Source organism: Physeter macrocephalus, chromosome 7 (genome assembly GCF_002837175.3).
Source record: "Physeter macrocephalus isolate SW-GA chromosome 7, ASM283717v5, whole genome shotgun sequence".
Lineage (NCBI taxonomy): Eukaryota > Metazoa > Chordata > Mammalia > Artiodactyla > Physeteridae > Physeter > Physeter macrocephalus.
In genome coordinates, this window is record NC_041220.1 from 106630278 (window position 1) to 106651751 (window position 21474).

Here is a 21474-nt window from a genome sequence, read left to right on the forward strand (position 1 = left end):
CCTGAGGATATTTATAAAGGGAGGGTTCTGTTCTTGGCATAGAAGAAATGGCATGTTGCTATCGATTTTTATTCAAGTTATTCATACATCTGAAAACCCTACAGTTCTCTGGGCTGCCCCCCTTTCCCATCAGCCTGCATTGGCTGGGTCTCTCTTTCTCCTTTTTGGCTTTTCCTTGGAAGCCAAGAAAAGAGAAGTCCTGTATTTGGAACAGTTAGTCTGATTTTCAATTCTAATAAAAGCCCTGGTCGGCATTTCACCTAATACCAGGGCTGGAAGGAGTGGGTTTGTTGATTTTTGCCTTGGTGCTTTTTTTTTTTTTTTACATGTGCATACCACCCAAACTTTATTTTATTCTCTTGACAAATGCAACATAATATAGATAACAAAGGTGCTAATTTCAGGGACAAGTTTGAAATAAGGAGAATGCAAACATATTACTTCAGGTCAGGCAATAGTAACTGAATTATAACTAAAAGTGCATTAAATTACTTCCCTAGCGGTTTCCTAAGGACCAAAGCTAGATAGAAATGGCCTGTTTTACATGAGTCCAAGGACACCTCGAGGCAGTCACTATTCAAGGGACGGTTGTGCACCCTAGGGTTTAGTTCTCAGAGCTGTAGTTGCCTTTGCTTCTCCTCCCAGGCAGAGGGAAGCTCGCTTTGTTCTGGGTCTGGGAGAGTTTGCGGGCTAAGGGTTAAGGGCTCGATCAGGGTCTTGTGGTCTGACCGTCACCTCCCACAGATGCCCCCTCTCGCTCCTGGCCCACTGCTGTGCCACTTCGGCGTCCGCTTGTCTCTGCTCAGAAAGGTCTGTTTTGTTTCCTAACACAACAATTGCCACCTCTTTTTTGTCTTTGAACTGATCAATTTCTTTCTTCAGAAGCTCCACTCTTTGAAAGGATTCAAGGTTATTCACACTGTACGCAAAAACGAAGCCATCGGCAAATGAAAAATAATGCTTTGGCAGCTCCACACCTTCCTGCAGGCCCCTGGTGTCCTAAAGATGTAACTGTTCCTTGACTCCCCAATCTGTTCCCACTGAAGCCATATACACACCTTCCATTGTTTCAAAGTCCTCCCTTCCAACAGCATGGTTCCCATAAAGGAGCTACTCCAAAATTGCCATTTTCCCCACAGATAACAAGCCACAAACCACCACCTTACAGACCTTTCCCATCTTCTCTTAGGATGTTGGAAAGCCAACAACTAATAGTCACGGTGAGTAGCAGAGGATCTGAGGGGCTGACACCCCCAACCCCCAAAGGGAGAGATCATCATCATCGGTGGTGCTTCAATGCTATAGCACACAAGGGGTCTGTCTCGAAAACCTGGGTCCATGATGCCATGAAGTCAGGGTTTCACTCCTAAGCCCTGTCTTCGAGGAGGGACTTCAGGTCCCTCCCACTCAAGCCTCAAAGGTAGGACAACCTGAAATCTATTTAGCCGCTGCAAAGGCCATACTGAACTGAGATTTGTCTGTGGCTAGATCAGCAGCCACTGGATACTGTACATCAAGAAGCCTCTTGCTTACTATGCTTTCAGGAGACTCCAAACCAGTCCATCTCAGGGTTTCTGATGCTGGAGATCATGTTCTTCCTCTCCAGATTCTTCTAACACAAGACCCTCTAAAAGGCCAGAAAGCCAACAGGCAGAGGCTGGTTTAGGAGACCTCCCCTGTCCCCTGCTCCTATAAAATTCAGAGGGGAGCGTGGCTCTGTAGTGTTACCACATTGATGGAGAGAAAACACCACAAAGGCATTTTAGTTTCTCTTGGATCTGAGAGCAGCCTGGTGTGGGGAAAGATTGAGGGCAATCAGTCCAATTCCTGGCTGTGTGACCTAAGACAAGTTACTTGACTTCTCTGAGTCAGGTCGCTCAGCCATAACATAGGAATGACAGTGCTGCTGTGTCGTAGGGGTAAACGAGACAACACTGAAAGCACTTGCACAGAGAGGTATTCAAAGGTCGCTTTTCTCTCTTGGAAAGTGAGCAGGAAACCTGGAAATCAGGTTACTAAATGGCATGGTGAGGTGCTGTTTCTCTTTCAGTCTCTTCACTTGGCATTAGGTACTGATGGGCTTACTCAAGGATTAATTTTGAAGAGTCAAGGAAACAAACAAATAATTACCATTAAATCCTGATCAATATCAGTTCTCCAAAATAGAAGCTGATTGCATTGATCTATTACACTCTGTTGGCTAGGTGTCCACTCTGGGCCTGGCCCCAGGCATGGGAATGGAGCATCCTTGACTCCAGGGGGAAACGGAACTTGCCTGAAGCTGTCCCTGAAGGCTACGTTGGAAAATCTGGATTGGAGGCAAATCCTAAAACAATGAGTAGGAATCTATCAGGTGAAGAGAGCACAGGGACACGGGGAGGGGGAAGGGGACACTGGGACAAAGTGAGAGAGTGGCATGGACATATATACGCTACCAAATGTAAAATAGATAGCTAGAGGGAAGCAGCAGCAAAGCACAGGGAGATCAGCTGGGTGCTTTGTGACCACCTAGAGGGGTGGGATAGGGAAGGTGGGAGGGAGATGCAAGAGGGAGGAGATATGGGGATATAGGTATATGTATAGCTGATTCACTTTGTTATGCAGCAGAAACTAACACACCATTGTAAAGCAATTGTACTCCAATAAAGATGCTAAAAAAAAAAAAAAAAGGTCAGGTGAAGGGCACGCCTGGCTGGGAGAGGCTGGTGCAGAGTCCGGGCAGGACTGTGAGGGCTTCCTGTGTCATGGGGGCAGGCATGAGGGGTGAGGGGAGAGTGAGACAATTCAGGGATGCTGCTGGCCCAGTGCTGCCCCAGGACGGGCTCTCCTGAATGCTTGTCCTCCCTCCCTCCCTCCCTTCCTTCCTCCTCTCCCTCCTTCTTGCCTTATTTTCTTCCTTCTTCCTCTAAGTGGAGACTTAATCTAGAAACAGCTAAGAGCCATTGAAGGCTTTTGAGCAGAGAACTGATGATGCTGTTTGCCTTCAGGAAAGAGTACCCCAGGGGATACTATAGAGAATCAGACAGGAGGCTGGAGACCGGAAGCCAGGCTGATATCCAGGTGGGACAGGACAAGAACCTGGCTTGGGAGAATGCCAGTGGGGATGCAGAGAACCCCGGTAGAGACATCCTCTGAGATGGGATCACCTGGATGTGGGGCTCCAGGAGGAGGAGGATGACAGGTTAGCTAGCTCTTATCCTGCTGGAGCAGCAGGGGGTTTGAGGGTGTTACTCCTCGAGACAGAGGTAGAGGAAGAGGAAGTGTCGTCTTCATGGAACAGCCTTTGCATGCCCCCCAGTTCCTCCTGCCCTGTGTCCTCGGCTGTTCTTCACTGACGGAGAGTCATCCATTCACTCACGTACTCAGTCGCCACCCGCCACCCATCCTTCCTCAAAGCTCTCATTGCACGTGGGTGAGGGTGCTCTGTGAGCGGCACTTACATTGTCTGGGGTAAGTTCTTAGTAAAGCACTCCTGGTAAGAACTGTTCCGAGCGACATTCCAGGCTGCTTCTGCGCTAAGCGTTAAGTCAGAGACTTCATGAGCTTACATGAACACTCTAGCAAACTATGACCCATGGGCCAAATCTGGCCCACTGCCTGTCTTTGTAAATAAAGTTTTATTTATTTATTGTAACACAGGCACACGCATCAATGTACACATCTCAGGCGGCTCTCACACTCCAGTGGTAGAGTTGAGCGGTAGCAACAGATTGTGTGGCTAACAAAGCTGAAAACCATCTGGCCCTTTAGAGAAAACATTCGTCAGCCCTGCTGTAGTGCATCCCCTCCTCTCTCTGTTGCCGTGAACGGATGTTTGATACTGATTTGGGGACCACAGTGCTCCTTTGTCTAAAAGCCCTCCATGCTTATGAATAAAGGTCAGGATTCTTAGTTCGTCATCCAACGCGCTCTTTCGAGAGAAGGAGACATTCTCTGCGTCCTTGGGTGAAACATTGATGTGAAACATTGACAGACATCAAGAGACTTAGAGGGACTTCCCTGGTGGTGCAGTGGTTAAGAATCTGCCGCCAATGCAGGGGACACGGGTTTGAGCCCTGGCCCAGGAAGATCCCACATGCCACAGAGCAACTAAGCCCGCGAGCCACAACTACTGAGCCCACGCACCACAGCTACTGAAGCCTGCGTGCCTAGAACCCTCAGCAAAAGAAGCCACCGCAATGAGAAGCCTGCGCATCGCAACAAAGAGTAACCCCCTGCTCGCCGCAACTAGAGAAAGCCCGTGCGCAGCAACGAAGACCCAATACAGCGAAGATAAATAAATAAATAAATTTTTTTTTAAAAGAGAAACTTAGAACTGTGCATTGGGTTTATTTTGACACAGTAGCTCCTTTATTGAAATCTATTCTAAGGGAAGAATCCAAATGATAGAGGAACTATTTGCTCCTTGACGTGGCTGCACCTGCTCATCTGGCCTCATTCTTTGAAATGCATCAGCCCTCACACACACTCCACAAATAAATAAACACTTAAGGGACAGACAAGGGGTAACAAAGGTTTAGGAAGAAGAATTAAAGCAGGGAAAGTGGCCACGGGATGCCAAAGGCTGTTTTTCAGAGAATGTGGGTGGAAAACCTTGTCTCAGGATCCGATTCTACGCTCGTAAAACGCACCTCACTGGCCTCCCCCTCATCCCCCACTAGATCCTGCCTTTATTTAAAATGTTGATATTTTGTTCATCGTGGAGTTTTTTTTGTTCATTTTGACTTTTCGGAAATACTGTGTTAAATGTTATTTATCTCGATGACTGAATTTTTCAATACCTCCTTCGATTTTTCTCCCAAGGTGAATGTCTCACTTACTGCCCCAAGTCCCAGCTCCAGGAGAAGGAATAACTAGGGTAGTAGGGAAACAAACAAACTCAGTGTCTTGCAAGCCAAGTGAAGAAGGTTTATCAAGAAGACGCTGGCCTGGCCGGGCTTCCCTGGTGGCGCAGTGGTTGAGAATCCGCCTGCAGATGCAGGGGACACAGGTTCGTGCCCCGGTCCGGGAAGATCCCACATGCTGCGGAGCGGCTGGGCCCGTGAGCCATGGCGGCAGGCTGAGCCTGCACGTCCGGAGCCTGTGCTCCGCGACGGGAGAGGCCACAACAGTGAGAGGCCCGCGTACCACAAAAAAAAAAAAAAAAAAGAAGACGCTGGCCGACAGGATGAATGTCAAAAATGTCATGCTTAAGTGAAAGAAACCAGACACAAAAGGTCATGTACTGTGTAATCCTGTTTATAAGAAAAGTCCAGAAAAGGCATATCTGTAATCTACAGAGACAGAACTTAGATTAGAAGTTGCCAAAGCTGGGGAGGCACGTGGAGGGGTAGTGTCTGTAAGGGGGCATGAATTTCTTTTCAGGCATGATGGTAATATTCCAAAATTAGATTGTAGTTGCCTAACTCTATAACTATTTAATTATACACTTCTAAAGGTGCCTTTTGTGGTATATAAATTACACTGTAACAAAGCTGTTTTTTAAAAAAGAAAAAAGGCCAAATAACATGAAAATTGAGAATTAAGCATTGAATGAATAAATGAATGAGTGAATGACTCAACAAATGGGCACTGTCCCTAAACAAGAGAATGCCATGACGCGGGAGCAGAAAGAACTGAGTCGAGAGGCTCAGATTGTTCCTTAGTAAGTCAGGGGAGGGAGTGATGTGTCATGAAGCCTCGTATACACCCCCAAGAATGCAAATTTGTATAAATTTTCTGGAACCCAAAATATCAATGTACATCAAGAAACCTAAAAATGTGCATTGCATTTTGATGCAGTTAATCCCATTTCGTGAAATCGATTTCAAGGAAGGAATCACAATGTTGGAGGACCTATTTGCCCACATATGTCTATTCCAGAGCTGTTTGTAATATTGAAAAAAGGAAATCAACGATGACCAACTGGTTAAAGGACATATGAGCACCTAAAAGACAGACTATTATACAGTCAGTACAATAATGTTAATGATGATGGGAATATTCTGGAACATAAATTGGAAAAAGCAGGATGCCAAAGTGTAAATAGAGTATGGAAACAACCATATGGAATTACCTGTACACAATGGTAACATAGTAACAGTGATGACCTTGTTTATGGATTTCTTTTTACTCTCTGTCAACACTGGGAGAGGACATTTTCACACGTTATCTCTTTTCATCTTGACACAAAGCTCGTGAGTTAGATATCATTTTTCAATTTTACAGATGAAGAAATGAACACTGAGGTTTAAGGAAACTCGTGCAGGGTCACACAATTGGCAAGAGGGAGAACCCAAACTTTGCTAGCTCTCACCTCTGTGCTCATAACTGTTATGCTATGTATATTTTTCTTCTTTGTTACAAAAAGTGTGAAAATGGAAACATTTGGACTAACTGTGAACTCTGGTCTAATAGCAACAGCTACCATTTATCGTTGGTGTTGTCCCAATAGATTGTCCGAGGCAGTCACCGAGAGAGCTTTCCCGAGGATCCAAGAATCCCTCCCAGCCGGTGAGGTGGGGTTTTCTGTTATTCCCATTTCACAGATGCAGACACTGCAGTTTGGAAGAAACAATCGTGGCTCAGGGTCAAGCAGCCGGGACTGAGGGGAGGGGCCTAGGACCCCTGCAGGCTGATCCCAGGCCAACTCCCGGCAGCTCACGTTCCCCAAGAGGGCGGGAACTTGCTGGCACTGAGAGAAGGCCAAGGGTCAAGGACCAAGGGTACCACGGGCAACCAGGCAGCACTGTGGGAGCCGGGCATCAGGTGCGGGAAGGAGGACTTAGGTTGGCCTCATGCTGAGTCACTGGAGAGAGCTGATGCACGGGACCGAGGGCAAACACCAGGGATCTTGGTGGCACAGCAGATAAAGCCCAGCCCAGGTGCTGAGGATGCTCTTCTCCAAGTCACCTCTCAGAGTGGCCAGGCCTTGGACCTCAGAAATCTGCAGGCCAGCCGTGTTCTTCAGGGAGTGGGGCCCAGATCATCAAAAGCAAATGGTAAAAAGTGAGGCCAGCATGTTACAAGAAGGCAATAGGGCCCGTGCTGGACCAGGGTTCAGGAATTCGGGGATGGATTGATGGGCTTTAGTGCTGAGATTGACGGTGGAGTCAGTCCAAAGCCAAGTGATCCCAGGTCCCTATGGGTCAAAGGTCAGCAGCAACACTGGTGCTTTCCTACGTGTCCTGACCCCATGCCCAGGTGCAGAGGAAACCCCTCACCTGAGAGCCAGTGGCCTCTGACACGCCTCAGGAGCTAGTGAGAGGTGGAGGGAGCTGGCTCAGGGGCACTCTGCCCCTGCCTTCCTGGGTGACCTGGGGCTGACAGCCTCCCCTCTGAGCCTCGATTTCCCCACCTGTTATCAAGCGTTTCTAGCAGCAGATGCTGTCGTAAGCACCGCGCACGTATTGGCTCGATCCGCACAACACTCCTGTGAGGCTGGCCTCGTGGTCTTCACCCCTATTTACAGATCAGGGGACAGAAGCCCCAGGAGGTGAAGGGACTTGTCTGAAACCACAGGCAGCAGGGAGAGAAGGTGGGATTTGAGTGCAACCCATCGGGTCCCAGGTTCTGGGCTCCGGCTGCCCCTGGGCCGAGGCTACGGGCTTGTGAAAATGAAGCCGCATAAAACACCAGGTGACTGGCTCTGACCGTGGTCTCACTGCCACCACCAAAGGCAAACGCTGGGTGGTTTCTCCAGGTCTGGGCTGCACCCGGGAGATCCTGCCCCTCCAGAGGTGTCAGAATGTTCCAGCCGACAGGAGAGAATTGAACCAGTTCCTCCTGTGTGCATTTCACTTAAAGTTGTTCATGAATTAAATGGCTTAAAACTTGGAAAAAAAAAAACATACACCGAATATATATTTCAAGGGACTCCCTGCTGTCTCTATCTTGTGTGAGGCCATGATTCTCCCAGTTTATCACCCTCCTTCTTCCATTTGTGTCCCTGTGGGGACCGGGAGAAAGACTCAGTGGGGAAAGTTATGCGGTGCCTGTCAGACTGACAGGGGTGGGGTAGGCTCGGGAGAGGGAGTGGGCACTGGTGGAAGGCTTCATGGGGAAAGAATCACAGAAGACAGCAAGGTCCCCGGGGATGGAGGTGGAGAGAGCCGTGAGAAGCGGGGGGACCCCTGAGAAGGATGGGGGGATCTGTAGGCAGCCAGGGCTTGGGGTGACATGAGCCCTCGGGTTTAAGAACCAGAGGTCCTATGGCTCTTCAAGGGAATCGCTTGGATGGGCCTTATCCCGGATTTCAGACGGTAGCACCAGGAAGGCAGCCCCACAAGGGCATGGACCAGGTGGCTTGTCCACCTCTGTGTCCCCGGGACCAGCCCAGGTCGGTCAGGTACGCTGTAGGTGTCAGTACTGATGACTGATTGATTGAGTAATTGAGTAGATGAGTGTAGGACACAGGCCTTGACAATGAAATCAGAGAACAGCCATATTTGGATAACCAACAAGGAAGACTCAGCCCCTTAGGGATGGAGAAAGGATCTGACCATCTAGGGGCTTCGCCACATACATATTTTAAGAATGACAGACTTTCAGAGGAACCCGGGCTCTGCTGAACCAGGTCATGGGAATTCTTGGTGCAGAAGCTTGTCCAGAATAAAGCCTAACCCATGTTTATAATTTCCCTTTTCAGCTCTCATCCCCTGTGATTAAAAAACAAATCAGTGGGGGCTTCCCTGGTGGCGCAGTAGTTGAGAGTCCGCCTGCCGATGCAGGGGACGCGGGTTCGTGCCCCGGTCCGGGAAGATCCCACATGCCGCGGAGCGGCTGGGCCCGTGAGCCATGGCCGCTGAGCCTGTGCTCCGCAACGGGAGAGGCCACAACAGTGAGAGGCCCGCGTACCGCAAAAAAAAAAAAAAAAAAAAAAATCAGTGAAGGGTGTGCTCGCCGTTCTGAGTTCCTCCCAGAGCCACTGGGCTCAGGAGAAACTTGGTGCTGGCAGCCCCGGGGCAGAATCCTCGAGCAGATGAAGGCATCATTCATGCCTCTTGGCTGCGCTGGACCCTCTTAGGAAGGAGGCAACTTGGTGTTGGGCAGCGGTGAGTAGGTAGAGGAGGCAGGGCAAGGAGTAAGTGCACGCAGGCTCCGAGTTTGTGGCACTCACACTGCAGCATCGAGGCAGCTGCCAGGACGGGCGGGCGGCACGCCCTTTCCCACCCAGGTGTCTGGGTGCCCCTGATGCTTGCAGTGCTGTGTCGAGAAGGATTCTGAAGCTGAATCTGGGCTTAGTGCGAAGAGTAGTCTGGGTCATTAATAATGTCTGCCATGGGACTGGGGAGGGCAGGGGGTGCTTCATTTGTTGCTTCTTGGCTAGAAATGGATAGTGAGACCAAGCAGTGAAGGCTAGTGCATATCTGGCTGAGGAATTTGGACTTGATCATGGATACCAAGTGTTTTAAGCTTAGTTTCTCCATTTTAAAAAGAGTACTACAACCAGGGGCTTCCCTGGTGGCGCAGTGGTTGAGAGTCCACCTGCCGATGCAGGGGACACGGGTTCGTGCCCTGGTCCGGGAAGATCCCACATGCCGTGGAGCGGCTGAGCCCATGAGCCATGGCTGCTGAGCCTGCGCGTCCGGAGCCTGTGCTCCGCAACGGGAGAGGCCACAACAGTGAGAGGCCCACGTACCGCAAAAAGAACAAAACAACAACAACACAGCCACATGCCTCCTCTCTGGCGTCCCACCTCTGCCTCTGTTAGAATATGCTGGAAACTTCCGTCCATGTCTGTGACCCACTTCCCCATCCATAGCGCATTCCTAGGGGACAGGAGTTAAGCCTTATTCATCTCAGCATCCACAGTGCTCAGAATCTAGAATGAAGTCAGCCTCAGGACATGCAGCATCATCCCCTTCAGTTCTGCTAACCAGCATGTCCCTCTGAGCCCTTTCTGACCTCATTTCTAAAAGGAAGATCTGTAACATGATTCTTCTGATCCCATCATGGCTAGGACTGATATGCTAGGATTTTGTAATCAGAAGCACTCGTTGTCTTTAGGAAAAAAATTAATTTGGGAAATCCCTTCCAGCTTCCTACTGTGCCCATCAAGACGGGGATTTTGTGTGCCCTTGAAGAATCAGACTATAAATACACCTGCCTCGGGCTGCCCGGGAACAGGGAGGCCTCCTTACTCGCTTTGGTGAACACAAGATGCAGCTCATTGCTCTTGAGCTGGTCAGGGAATCTGAAGCTAATTAGATTGGATCAGTAAACAGGCAGCCAGTTTTCAAACTGAGCACAGCTTTCCTATAATTAGGCTTTGCCAGGAACTAAAGGTCATGCGCCAGCCTATGAGCCACACAAACGATGGAATCATGACAAATCTGATCCTTCTAATGCTGATTAGAGCTTGGCTTCTCTAATAGTAAAAGTTTATTCCTTTTTGCTAATCTCAGAAGAAACCAGAGGGAATTAATCACGAGGTGAGCATGGTAAAGCCAGACTCTTTGCAGAGTTCTGCGTACATCTGGACACACTTGATTCCCAAGGTGGGTCTTTTGGAAAGCCTCATCTTAGCCTGTGTTCCAAACTGGTACCCAGAGTGAGTCCCATCACCCCTGAATCCCACCCCACTGGAAGGCAGGACCACTCACTTCTCTGCCCCTGACCGGGCAGAAAAAGCATGATGTTTAGAGTTGGGTGGCTGAAATTGAATTCTCTGCAAGTAACGTCCTAATTCTAGAAGAGTCAGCATTTGGGAGCCTCTAAGCCTCAGTTTCCAAATCTGTAAAATAGGCATGATAGCGACCTCTGCCAGGGTTTCTCAAAGCACGGAACCCAGGATGCTTTTTGGTTGGTTGTGGATGAGCGTGCTCTTATGTTAGCATTTATGCATATGTTTCAATATCTAGTAGGTTCCATGCATATCATACTTAAGGCTGTGGTCCTCAACCCTGGCCATACTTTACAACTGCCCAGGGAGGTTTTAAAATGCTCCAGCTCAGAGGGGCCTGGCTTTGGGTTTTATATAACACTCCCCAAGGGGCATTAATGAACAGACAGGGTGAGAACCACTGTCTTAGGGCAAAGCTGGCTACAAAATATAAATAACTCTGCTTAAAGTAACACATCATCAAGGCAGCCAGCTAAGGCAGAAGTTTGGGAAACATTCAAAAGCTGATGATTTGCTTGAAGGCTGCACATCAGGATCATTCAGGATGGGGTGGGGTGAAGTGGGGTGGGTGCTTGTTAAATTTCAGATGCCCCGCCCCATCCCTGATCCATGAAATCAGAATCCCAAGGGGCAGGCTTGGAAAACTCCCTGTTCTCACCAGCCAACCTGGCCCTGGTCCTGGTCCTTCAGAGGCCACTTAGGAACCGTTCATTTTATAAAGGTCAAGGCCATGCTCAGGAAGAAGGGAGATACTCCACGGTCTGCCAAAGAGCAGAGCAGGGAGGATGCTGGCCAGCCAATGCCAGCCAATCACGCTTTGACTTCTGGGAGGTGTTGAGCCAATGTCCACCCCAGGGCAGTGAGGGGCACAGAGGCTGCAGTTCTGGGTGCACTGAGGGGCTTTCTGGGGAAACTCTGTGCTAAATGCAGGAGGTAAGGCTTCTCTGAACAAGTCCACCCCGAGTCCCTAGGAGAGGAGGGAGACAGAGAAGCAGCACGAATGCCCCATGCAGGAGCATATGGTTCAAGGGTGCATTTGGCAGGAGTGTTTCCTGGGCGGAAACCTGCAGGATGGTGAGTAACTTTCCAAATCTGGTACCTCAATATTTGCTGCCCAGAAGACACAGGTGTGTACATCTGGAGAATTCCACACCTACGTACTCCCTGCTGTGCCTGCAGCCTGGTCCCAGGAAGTGCTTGGAGAGGTTGACGGAGGAGGGACACCTCTGCACCAGAGTGACACCCTTGGCAAAAGGCTACACACAAAGGCAGCAGAACACGCAATTCTGCTCTTTGACAGCAGGCAAGCCACTTCATCTCTCTGTGTCTCTGCGTGTTCATCAAAAAATGGATTCTTGCAGGACGATTGGGTGGATGAAATGCAAATTTATTTGAGGGTCTAGCACAGGATAAGCTCCTAATAATAACAATCCATTGCTTGTCAAAGGACAAATGTAGTACGTATGGATTTCCATCTTTGCTTGGGTTCCAAACTCCAGCTTAGTTACAGAGCCCAGCCTATTCATTTCAGCAGCTCTCTTCAATACCTTTCAAAGGATCCTTTCAAGTCAATTCAGCCCCATGTACTCTGGCTGGAGAACTGTCCAGGAAGTGGTGGTCTTTCTTAGCTGGAAGGAAGCTATGTTGGAGGGGAGGTTGGAGCCCGTCATGGGGGCCGGGAGTGGCCTCTGTTCCTTCTAGCATCTTCTCTGAGTACCTTCCAGTACAAGAACCCCACAGGGCTGGGATGGTGGTGGCGTGTGACGTTACTCCAGCCTTGGAGCTGATGTCTGCTTAGGTTATTTCATAGCTTGTTGAAAACAGATGAGATAATGTCAATTAAGTAGTAACCAGAATGTACAATATTTTAATTGAATATAGCCATTTACTTACACACTTATTGATTGATTGACTAAGATGACTTTGCAGACTGAGCATGCAGAGAGTGGTGGAGAGCATGAAAGCCTTGCTGACATGGGGGAAATAGTGGGGAGAGGCCTGGGCTGAGAGCCAGGAAGCCTGGTTTAGCTGTGACTCATTTACAACTCACTTTGTGGCCTTCACTTAACTCTCTGTCCTTCAGTCTTTCATTGCGAGTGTAAGGTGTGAGTCCATCCACCCCACAAAATCCTGGGGAAGATTATCTCTGCTAATAAACGTGAAAAAGTTTTGTAAGTTGCAATGATTTATAAAAATGTTATTTATCCCAGTTATGTAATTTGCACTATCTCATCCATTTTCTAGAACAACGTGTGAAACAGGCTAGGGGGTAACATCTTTAAGTTCAGAAGGTCCAGGAGACACACTCTCACATCATCAACTTTCCCTTTGCTTGAAGGGGTCCTTCCCAGATGCCGGGCCACATTCCTGTAACAACAACTCCCTTGGGGAGTCAGGAGACCAGACACTCAGAGTGAACCTGAGTCATCAGTGGCTTCAAACCGTCTCTAGCCCAAGCATCTGTTACAGTTATGTCCCCTCTTCCGTTTTATTACTTATTCATTATTTCTTATTACCTCAGTCTCGTTTTATCCGTTTTATTTTAGTGTCGGTACCCTGAGATCTTCCCGGAATTAGGAGGCTCGTAACCATTAAATATGTCAGCGGGAGGAACGCACAAGCCTTGGAGGTGTTGCAGGTTGAACCGTGTCTCCCCAAAGAGATGTTGAAGTCCTAACCCCGAGTATCTCAGAAAGTGAACTTAATTTGGAAATAGGGTCATTGCAGATGGAATTAGTTAAGATAAAGTCACACTGGAGTAGGGTGGGCCCTAATCCAAGATGACCGATGTCTTTACAAGAAGAGGACACACATAGAGAAGGCCAGGTGAGGATGGAGACAGAGACAAGTTGTTTGGCTATAAGCCAAGGATGGCGAGCGACACCAGCAGGTGAGAGAAAGGCACAGGACAGATGCTCCCTGGATCCTTCAAGAGAGAACAGCCTTGCCCTGCTGACACCTTGGTCTCAGACTTCTAGCCTCTGGAAGTGTGAGAGGACACAAGTCTGTGGTTTTAAGCCACCCAGTTTGTGGTGCTTTGTCATGCAGCCCTAGGAAATGAATGCAGATGGGGATGTGAGGGCTCTGATTTCCAGCCTTGCCTGGCTATACACTGGCTGCTCATCCTCCGGCAAGTCTCTGGACGCCACGCTTCCTGTCTGCAAAAAGAGGAGGTTGTGTTGGATCAGCATTTGGCAATTTTGCTGATAATTAGAATTACCTGGGGCACATTGAATGATAGTTTATTAGACCTTCCCATTGGGTTTTCAGAATCAGTGGGTTTCGGTGGGGGCCAGAAATCTGTTTTTAAGGAACTCTCCAGGTGGTGGCAGTGACCGACGTCATGCTGTCGCTGCCCTCTCTGGTGTTCTAGGTTTTTTCAGAGTCAGGCTTTTCCCCTTGACTCCACACACTATGCAAGCCTACCCTGGATGGTGCATGTTGGAATCCATGCCCCTACACCCAGATTGCAAACCCAAGAGGGCAGATCCATGTCTGTATCTCCAGCACGTTGCCTGGAAGATGGCTAGTGCTTAGGAATCAGGCATCGAACAAAGGGATAAATCATCTTTACATACAAACGTCCTGCTCTAGGACATGTGATCAAAGACCTTGCAAGCTCTCAAATGCACCTCCCTTCCTCCAGGCTGGCCCGGCCCCTCCGTGCTCTTTCGGAGGAATAAATGATGCAGACACAGTTCTAAGACACTTGGTCCTGTGAAGTGGGTTCTGTGACTCTTGTCTTTTACAGATAGGGAAGAAACTGAGGCTCAGAGAGGTTAAGTGACTTGCCAATGTCACAGAGCCAGTGGTGGAGCTGGGGTTTGAAGCTGGTTAGTGGTCTAGTATCAGCATCTTAATCTCTCCATCGCTCACTATCCCACTACTCAAAGCGAATCCCTTGCCAACAGGACCCAGTCTAAGCAACTGGGTTCATCCCATCTTCCTGTCTCACCGACCTCTCTGGAAAGATCTCCCGTCACTCTCCCCTCCCCCTCAGTCTACAGTCCGGTAGCTACTCGCCCTTTTGGCCCTTCTCCCTCGGCTGTCCTTCTGCTGGAAATCTCTTTTCCTTCCCACCCAGAGAGCTTTTCCCTCTGGGCTGCGGGGATAGTTAGCCCCTTGTGTCTTTGACAATTGTAACACACAGCCCAGTGCTCCAGGTGGCTCAGCCTCTCCCTTCCTTCAAGTCTTTGCTCAGATGTCACCTTTGCAGGGATGCCTTCCAGAACCATCTTTTAAAAATTTGCTATCTCCTTATCCCCACCACGCTACACTCCCATCACCCTCCTTTAATGATTTTTTTCCCCATGGCATGTCTCACATTCTAATACACTGCATCATCTACTTATGTGTTTTATTTACGATCTCTCTCCCTCCCTGAATGTCAGCTCCACGAGGACAGGAATTTTTGCTGTGCTTTTTCATTGTTCCATCCCAGCACCTGGAACAGTGCCTGGACCACAGTGCACATACGGTGCATGTCTGCTGGATGGACGGACAGATGGACAGTTTCCGCACTGTTACACTTCTCTGCTGTGCATCTGTCTCCCTCTTATGAGTGCCAGCTCCTTCCAGGAGGGACTTTATCTGATTCATTTCTGTATTCCAGCAACTCACCAAGGGCCTGCCTCTTAGTAAGTCCCCGGGAAACCTTTGTTGAATAAATGACCGAGTAAGCGAATGAATGAATGAATGGACCGAGGGATTTCTTTCCCAGAGGAGAGCTTGCTTGGCAACACGCAGCGAATAGGTGTCCATGTGTAGCTTCGCCTGTGGCTCCTCCTCAGGGAATGAGCCCCTTGCACTGCTGCTGGGACGCTTATAGCCCCGGGACCAGGGTCAGGGCTGTTAAAGTTGGACAGAGTCCGCAGGCCTGGGCCCAACAGTGACATCAGCTGGTGTCGGCCTTGATTGGGCCCCTCCCTTGCTCTGCCCCTTTGCCTCCCCAGAGGGAGCATTTGGCTTCTCCTGACCTCCTCCAGACCTCACCAGGCTGGAAAGGTGGGGCTGGCAGCTGGGGCTCCAACGTCAAGGGGATTTCAGACCCTGTATGCATCTGCCTGGGAGGACGTTCCTGTAATCTTAACCTTCAGGGTGACAGCCAATGGAGGAAAAGGGCTCAGTGGTCCACTGAGCGCACAATTCAGAGAAACCCAGGGATTCTGTTCACCTTTTTTTTTTCCGTTTACGCTTCCATGAAAGTTAACTCATCTGCTTAACTCATTTTTTCTTTCAAGGAGGCAAAATGCTTTGCTCCATCCGTTTATCTATTCATTCTTTCAAATAGCATACTGATTTCCTTCCATTCATTCTTCTGCTAATTAATTCATTAGCTAATTCATTGTGAAGAATGTTTATTGAGCACCCACTACTTTCGGAACACTGTCCTAGGTGCTGGACACAGCAGAGAATGTGACAGGCCGGCAGGGCTAGCGTTTCCGGAGGAAACAGAATCCACCCCAGATGGTGAAGGGAGGACTTACGGAGGCCCTGGCAGAGGGAAAGAAACAAACAAGGGACAGCAGGGAGCCGTCAGCCCAAGTGCGAGGGAGGGCGGGGAAGAAGCAGTGTTGGCGGAGCTGGTTGAGAGCCTTGGAGGATGGGCCGCCTGGGGCAGCTGGAGTTGAGGAGGATGTAGCTGTTACCAGAGCAGGGAGGGAGCTGGAAAGAAGCGCCCCCAACTCCTTCTCTTCACACCCCTCACCTACTGCTGGGCTGGCAGCCAGTTGCAAGGGAGCAGGCCAGCCAGGGTATGAGCAGCGCAGAGGAAGTAGAGGACCAGAGCTGGGAGGCGAAGAGTGGCCAGCACAGAAAACCAAATCCCAGCTCTCTGGGCTACAGGTTCCTGTTGGAGGACACGGATCAACAAACAGGTAACTATTCACCAGGTGGTGATGGGTGCCATTCCCAAAGTAAAGGGGTAGGGTAGACGGAAATGAGGGGTTGATTATGTGGACTGCATTTAGCATCAGGAGGTCAGGGGTCCTCTCCAGTGGGTCCTATCTGAGTGGAGACCAGAGGGAAGTGAGCAGGGAGCCCTTTGGGAATCTGAGGCAGGGTGTTCTCGGCAGAAGAACAGCAGGTACCAAAGGTCCTGAGACAAGCGTGTACTAGACTTGCTTGAGGACACCAAGGGGTCCAGCTGGCCAGAGTGGAGGGGAAGGGGGAAGAGAGGGTGGGGACATGGGTCGGGTATGAGTCGGTGAGGGTCAGAGCCTGTGGACCTTGCTAAGAGCTGAGGACATAACCCTGAGAGGGTCGGGAGATGATGAAGAGAAGTGGTCAGATCCTGGGTAGATCTCAGGGGCGAGGCGGGGCATGGACCGCAGGTAGAACAGTGATGCCATTTACCTGGAAGAGAAGACTGTAGGGGAGCAGGTTCCGACATAGTGAGTTTGAGACTCGGATTATTCATCCAAGTGGAGGGAGTAGCTGAGTGCAGCCCAGGGCGACCGCTCTGGCCTCAGGCACATGACTGTCTTCAAGTCCTTTGCTCTGGCAGGAACTGACCCAGCCACTTGCCAGCTTCATTCCATTTGGTATCCGAGTGATGATGTGCTCTGGATAGGAACGTGGGACACAGGTCTGGGCTGGTGACGTAAAACGTGGGACCGTAAAATGAGTCCAAGCTCGCTCTGCCTGCCACACGACAGGCCAATAAATGGGAGTTGATGCCGGCAGAATAGCAGACTAATGTCTCAAAAGAACCATCTTATCTGGGTTTGGATGCCAGTTTCTTTTATAGAAGGGGGAGGGGGAGGAAATGAGGAAGTAAAGTAAAAAGGCCATAAGATTTGCAAATGTCCCCTGGAATGGCCAGCCTCGGGGAGGAGATGTGTTAATTTTTCTTTCTTGTAGCCATCCACAGGTGAACAAAGGCACTTTGGTTTACCTTCAGGCAGAGGGGCAGGGTTCCCTGAGGCAGGCCATTGTGAATAGACAGTATCCTTTTAGTGGACAAAAGCAGTGGAAAGCAAAGGTTAAAGTAAAAGAAACAGGTCCAACATGTAGTCAGATTTGGCTCTTCCCTGTTACAGGACTCCCTAGAGTAGAGATGGGATCAGAGCCACCCAGGGGACCAGGGGGCAAGTGCAGAAAGAAGAAGGCGAGGAGAAGGGGAGGCCCCAGAAGAACATGGAGGGCGGCCAGTGAGGCGGGAACAACCCAGCAAGCTCAGGGAAGGGGCTCGGGTGAGCCTCCAGGTCTCAGCAGGATCTGAGCTGACCATGTCTGGTCCACAGCCTTTCTTTGACATCTAATCCAGACCCTCTGAATTTTATGAAAGATTGACGTAGAGATGTTAAAAACTAGGTACAATTTAAGAGTCTCTGCTAGGTGCTGAGTATCATGTCCACACGTGGCTACTGATACCCACACATGTTGTTATGGGACATGCTGTTTACAATACAGGTAAGGAAGCTGAGCTCAGAGAGGGTAGCTGAGTTGCTTAAGATCACACAGCTGGTGGGCAGCAGAGTCAGGGTTTGAAGCTGGGTCACTATGGATGCCAAAACCTTGATCTGCCAACTCAAACCAAACTGATGAGTAGGGAGGAGGGTCTGAATTTAGAACATTCAATTCCACCATTTTTTTTTTTTTTTAAAAACACGTTGAAATTTTAAATTTATTTCAAAATGGTAACTAAATCGAGGCATGTGGGCTGGAAGATGGAACAAGAAAGTGTGTAGAAGGACCCAGAAGGAAGAGGAGTGATCAACTTCACCAAAGCTGCTGGGAGGTTACAGGGAATTGACTACTGACTTCAGATGATTGAGAGGTGCCGTGGGTCAAAAACCCCATGGGCACGAGCCGAGGAGAGAAATGAAAATGACACAGTGAGTTCCTGTAACCAGACCAAGGAAACAGGTGGGAGTGGGAGGTCATGGGTTCAAGGGGAGGTTTTTTTTTTTTTTAATTGCGGTGAAATTTACTTAACATAAACTTAACCATTTTAAAGTGAACAATTCAGGGACTTCCCTGGCGCTCCAGTGGTTCGGACTCTGCGCTTCCACTGCAGGGGGCTTGGGTGTTTGATCCCTGGTCCAGGAACTAAGATCCCGCATGCCGCGCAGTGCCAAAAAAAAAAAAAAAAAAAAAAGTGAACAGTTCAGTGGCATTTAGTACATTAACAATATTGTGCAACCACCACGTCTGTCTGGATCCAAAACATTTTCACCACCCAAAGAGCAACCCCTTGACCCATTAATAGCTGCTTCCCAATCGCCTCCTCCCCTGGCCCCAGGCAACTACTAATCTGCTTTCAGCCTCTGTAAATTTGCCTCTTCTGGACATTTCATTTAAATGGAATCATACAACAACTGACCTTCCAAATCTAGCTCTTTTTCCACTTAGGGTTTCAAGTTTCTACATTGTAAAACATGTCAGAACTTCATTTCTTTCTTTGGCTGAATAACATTCCATTGTATGGAGAGACCACAATTGCTTATCTTTTCATTTGTTGATGGATATTTGGGCTGTTTCCACCTTTTAGCCATTGTGAATAGCACTGCTATAAGCTTTCGTGTACAAGTTTTTGTTTGAACACCTTTTTTCAATTCTCTTGGGTCTAGACCTAGGTGTGGAATGGCTGGGTCATATGGTAATTCTACGTTTATTTTTTGAGAAACCATCAAACTATTTTCCACCATGGCTGAACCGGTTTACATCCTCACTAGCAATGTACAAGGGCTCCAATCTCTCCACATCCTTGCCAACAGTTAGTTTTGTTTTCGTTTTTTAATTGGTGACATTAAGACGTTTTTGTACAGAGCCTGGGATGACCTAAGAGAGAGGGAGAAATTGATGCTACTGAAATGAGAAAATTGCTGGAAGGAAGGAAATTTTTGAGAAGGTGAAAGGGATGCGCCCATAAGACCCACAAATGGGAGGTGCTCCCAAGTGAGAAGTCTGTCTGGATGCTGGGCTGCCAAAAAAGAAAGAAAAGAAAGGTGTCTGACATCAAGGTCTCACCCTGACGGACTTGTTCTCTCTGGTGAGGGCCTTGTGCACACAGCAGCAGTGAATGGGTGTCAGGGCAGACAGAGCGGGTGGTCTTGCTTTAAAAGCATCAGTTCTCATCCACAAGACGTGGTGCTTTGGGCAAGTGGGGTGACCTCTGAAACCCCAGCAGGCTCAGCCGTAGAATGGATATAACAAGAGCTCAGGGGCTGTTCTTCGAATTAGATGAGGCTATGCCTAACCAGTGCCCGGAACATAGTAGGTGCTCACTAAAAGTAGGTCCCTTCCAGTGGCTCACCCTTCTGATTAGACTGTGAATTTCCTGACAGGTTTTCCCTTCTTTGCAGCCTTCTCAGCATCTAGCACTGTATTGGCCTCACAGTAGGAGCTCCGTAGACATTTGTAAAAGAATAAATAGAGGAACAGAATAAAAATAATGAGCGATAAAGAGATTTCTCAACCGTAAGTGCAATAGCAAATATTTACCTGGAGCTTGCTACATTGCAGGCCATTTCAAAGGTATACACCCAGGAGTGATTAGTGGGAATGTAAACTGGTTTAGCCACTGTGGAAAATAGTTTGGTGTTTCTCAAGAAATAAACATAGAATTACCATTTGATACAGCAATTCCATTCCTAGGTATATACCCTTGCATCTCATTTGATCTGTACGTGACCTTGAGATGATTATTCCCTTATCCCCACTTTGCAGAGAGGTGACTTGTCCCACAAGACATGCTGGGGAGCAGCAGTTGGGATTTGAGGTCTGACATCAAATCTCAGGCTCTGTCATCATCTTATACTTTTTATCTAGATGCTGCTAAACCAATGGTTGAATTGTCCTGGCACCTGAGAATGATTTATTGCAGCAAAAAAGATGTCAAGAGAGAGTTTGGGTGATTGCTTGGGGAAAGAAGGGGTGGGCGCCAGCTGGGTAATTGTGGAAGGTTTGAAAAGCCTGGGAAAGCAATCCCCTCGCTCCACAGCCTTTTCTTGGTGTGTCTGCATGTCCTAAAGTACAGCTGAAGCCACCCAGGCACAGAAATGTCATCTTTCTAGCGTGCGGGCTGTGCAGGCATCAGAGGTTGGTTGACAAAGACACCTTGAGTAGGTGTCTCCCAGGGATCAGGTGATTTCCTCCTGCTCTCCAGCCCTCCTTTGTCAACAACAAGGCACTGGGGAGATGGGATTAGCCATGAGGAGGTTGCCCGGTTGCTTCCAATCGATGCCAAGGGAATTGGATGGGCTTTTCCAGGCTCCCAAGACAGCACTGTCTCCCAGGGCCTGAATTCATGCCTGAGCCAGGCGCAGGGTTCCTTTCCCGAGGTGGGTGGGACTCCTGGGCACCTATCTCTCTGTGCTTCACCCCCAAACCATGCATCACTTCCCACGCCCTCACCTCTCTCTGTGAACTGCTCAGAAGGAGGCTGTTGATGCCCTTGGCTGAGCTTGGATCTTGTCCCAGCTGCCCAGCAAAGCTCTTAGCCCCTCACCTCTCTCCCTCACATATCTCTGCCACTCCAGTCCTCCATCTATCTCCTGGTGCTGAAAAAGAGTAGGATTAGCACACCTGCATCACTTTTGAGCTAGAGAGAGGTCAGGAGGACAACATGCGTTCATAAAATAACAGCAGTGGCTGTGACCATGGGAGCAACACTTCCCAAGTGATGGCTCTTGTGTATTTCACCACGCGCTGATTTTACTCCTCCATCGACAAAGCAGCAAGAGTTGACCCGTTGCGGGAGTCCAGCTCCTGCAGGTCCAGGAATACCCAAGGGATGGACAGCGTCGGCGAGGGGAGGTTAAATAAATCAATAACACTGTGTATGTGCAAGCATGGTCTCTCTTCTTTATTTTCTTACAGTCAGGTTTATATACCCTAAGTGATTACATCATCAGGTGTTTAACTAA

The 21474-nt window shown here is 49.0% G+C and overlaps 1 pseudogene; it reads right to left on the reverse strand.

Annotated features, from left to right (window-relative positions):
- Positions 1-604: 604 nt before the first annotated feature.
- LOC102974734 (NF-kappa-B inhibitor-interacting Ras-like protein 1) lies at positions 605-1179 on the reverse strand (annotated as a pseudogene).
- Between the last annotated feature and the right edge of the window lie 20295 nt (positions 1180-21474).